Raw genomic sequence first — 3,386 nt, 5'->3', positions numbered from 1 at the left:
ACCCCAAACTCATCCCATTGACCCCAAATGTGACCCCAAACTCATCCCATTGACCCCAAACACATCCCATTGACCCCAAATGTGACCCCAAACTCATCCTATTGATCCCAAACACATCCCATTGACCCCAAATGTGACCCCAAACTCATCCTATTGATCCCAAACTCATTCCATTGAACCCAAACTCATCCCATTGACCCCAAATGTCACCCTAGACTCATCCCATTGAACCCAAACCCATCCCATTGACCCCAAATGTCACCCCAAACTCATCCCATTGACCCCAAACTCATCCCATTGACCCCAAACTCATCCCATTGACCCCAAACTCATCCCATTGACCCCAAACTCATCCCATTGACCCCAAACTCATCCCATTGACCCCAAATGTCACCCCACTGTCCCTGTGCCCGGGCACAGCAGCTGCCACACGATGGCGCGGAAATGGTGCAGGATCCCCTTCCGGATCAGCTCCTGCCGACGGCGGGACCCCAAAAGCGACCCCAAACTCATCCCATTGACCCCAAATGTCACCCCACTGTCCCTGTGCCCGGGCACAGCAGCTGCCACACGATGGCGCGGAAATGGTGCAGGATCCCCTTCCGGATCAGCTCCTGCCGACGGCGGGACCCCAAAAGCGACCCCAAACTCATCCCATTGACCCCAAATGTCACCCCACTGTCCCTGTGCCCGGGCACAGCAGCTGCCACACGATGGCGCGGAAATGGTGCAGGATCCCCTTCCGGATCAGCTCCTGCCGACGGCGGGACCCCAAAAGCGACCCCAAACTCATCCCATTGACCCCAAATGTCACCCCACTGTCCCTGTGCCCGGGCACAGCAGCTGCCACACGATGGCGCGGAAATGGTGCAGGATCCCCTTCCGGATCAGCTCCTGCCGACGGCGGGACCCCAAAAGCGACCCCAAACTCATCCCATTGACCCCAAATGTCACCCCACTGTCCCTGTGCCCGGGCACAGCAGCTGCCACACGATGGCGCGGAAATGGTGCAGGATCCCCTTCCGGATCAGCTCCTGCCGACGGCGGGACCCCAAAAGCGACCCCAAACTCATCCCATTGACCCCAAATGTCACCCCACTGTCCCTGTGCCCGGGCACAGCAGCTGCCACACGATGGCGCGGAAATGGTGCAGGATCCCCTTCCGGATCAGCTCCTGCCGACGGCGGGACCCCAAAAGCGACCCCAAACTCATCCCATTGACCCCAAATGTCACCCCACTGTCCCTGTGCCCGGGCACAGCAGCTGCCACACGATGGCGCGGAAATGGTGCAGGATCCCCTTCCGGATCAGCTCCTGCCGACGGCGGGACCCCAAAAGCGACCCCAAACTCATCCCATTGACCCCAAATGTCACCCCACTGTCCCTGTGCCCGGGCACAGCAGCTGCCACACGATGGCGCGGAAATGGTGCGGGATCCCCTTCCGGATCAGCTCCTGCCGACGGCGGGACCCCAAAAGTCACCCCAAACTCATCCCAGTGATCCCAAACCCATCCCATTGACCCCAAACCCATCCCATTGATCCCAAACTCATCCCATTGACCCCAAATGTGACCCCAAATCCATTGACCCCAAACCCATCCCATTGACCCCAAATGTCACCCCAAATGTGACCCCAAACTCATCCCATTGACCCCAAACTCATCCTATTGAACCCAAACCCATCCCATTGACCCCAAATGTGACCCCAAATCCATTGACCCCAAACTCATCCCATTGACCCCAAACTGATCCACTGACCCCAAATGTGACCCCACAAACACCTTGTTTGACAAATTCACTGAAAAGCACATCCCCGTTGGAAAAATCCCTCCCAAAATATGTCCTTTGGGGATAAATCCATCCCAAAACTCATCCCATTGGACAAATCCACCCCAAAACAAAACCCAGTGGACAATTCCGTTTCAAAACACAACCTTTTAGACAATTCCATCCCAAAATCCATCCCATTGGACAATTCCATCCCGAAACACCTCCTTTTGGGATAAATCCATCCCAATATGACTCCAGTGGACCAAATCCACCCCAAAACACAACCCAGTGGGACAAATCCACCCCAGAATGTGTCCCATTGGACAAATCTGCCCCAAAAATGTCACCCAAGCCATGTCCCGTTAGACAAATCCATCCCAGAACTCATCTCATTGGACAAATCCAGCCCAAAACACAACAAACTGGACAAATCCACCCCAAAAAATGACCCATTGGACAATTCCATTCAAAACCAGATCCCATTGGACAAATCCATCTCCAAACTCATCCCATTGGACAAATCCAGCCCAAAATCCATCCCACTGGACAAATCCATCCCCAAACCAGATCCTATTGGGCAAATCCATCCCAAAATCCATCCCACTGGACACACGACCCGTTTGGGACAAATCCATCCCAAAACCCAACAAACTGGATAAATCCATCCCAAAACTCATCCCATTGAATAAATCCATCCCAAAACACGTTCCTTCGCACAAACCCATCCCAAACCAGATCCCATTGGACAAATCCACCCCAAAACAGAACCCAGGGGACAAACCCACCCCAAACGCAACCTTTTAGACAAATCCATCCCAAAACTCATCCCATTGGACAAATCCATCCCAAAACCAGATCCCATGGGACAAATCCATCCCAAAACCAGATCCCATTGGACAAATCCATCCCAAAACACAACAAATTGGACAAATCCATCCCAAACCAGATCCCATTGGACAAATCCATCCCAAAACACAACAAATTGGACAAATCCACCCCAAACCAGATCCCATTGGACAATTCCATCCCAAACTCATCCCATTGGAACAAATCCATCCCAAACTCATCCCATTGGAACAAATCCATCCCGAAACCCAACAAACTGGATAAACCCATCCTAAAACGCATCCCATTGGGACAATTCCATCCCAAAACACCTCCTTTTGGGACAAATCCATCCCAAAACCCAACAAACTGGATAAACCCATCCTAAAACGCATCCCATTGGGACAATTCCACCCCAAACCCCCCCCTTGTGGGACAAATCCATCCCAAAACCCAACAAACTGGATAAACCCATCCCAAACCAGATCCCATTGGAACAAATCCATCCCAAAATCCATCCCTTTGGCAAATCCATCCCAAAACACCTCCTTTTGGGACAAATCCATCCCAAAACCCAACAAACTGGATAAACCCATCCCAAACTCATCCCATTGAACAAATCCATCCCAAAATCCATCCCTTTGGGACAAATCCACCCCAAAACACGATCCACTGGACAATTCCATCCCAACCTCATCCCATTGAACAAATCCACCCCCAAACTCATCGCATTTGGACAATTCCATCCCAAAATCCATCGCATTTGGACAATTCCATCCCAAAATCCATC

The sequence above is a fragment of the Corvus brachyrhynchos genome, unplaced genomic scaffold (genome assembly GCF_000691975.1).
Source record: "Corvus brachyrhynchos isolate BGI_N302 unplaced genomic scaffold, ASM69197v1 scaffold1622, whole genome shotgun sequence".
In the NCBI taxonomy this organism is placed as follows: Eukaryota; Metazoa; Chordata; class Aves; order Passeriformes; family Corvidae; genus Corvus; species Corvus brachyrhynchos.
This window is presented reverse-complemented; position numbering follows the sequence as displayed.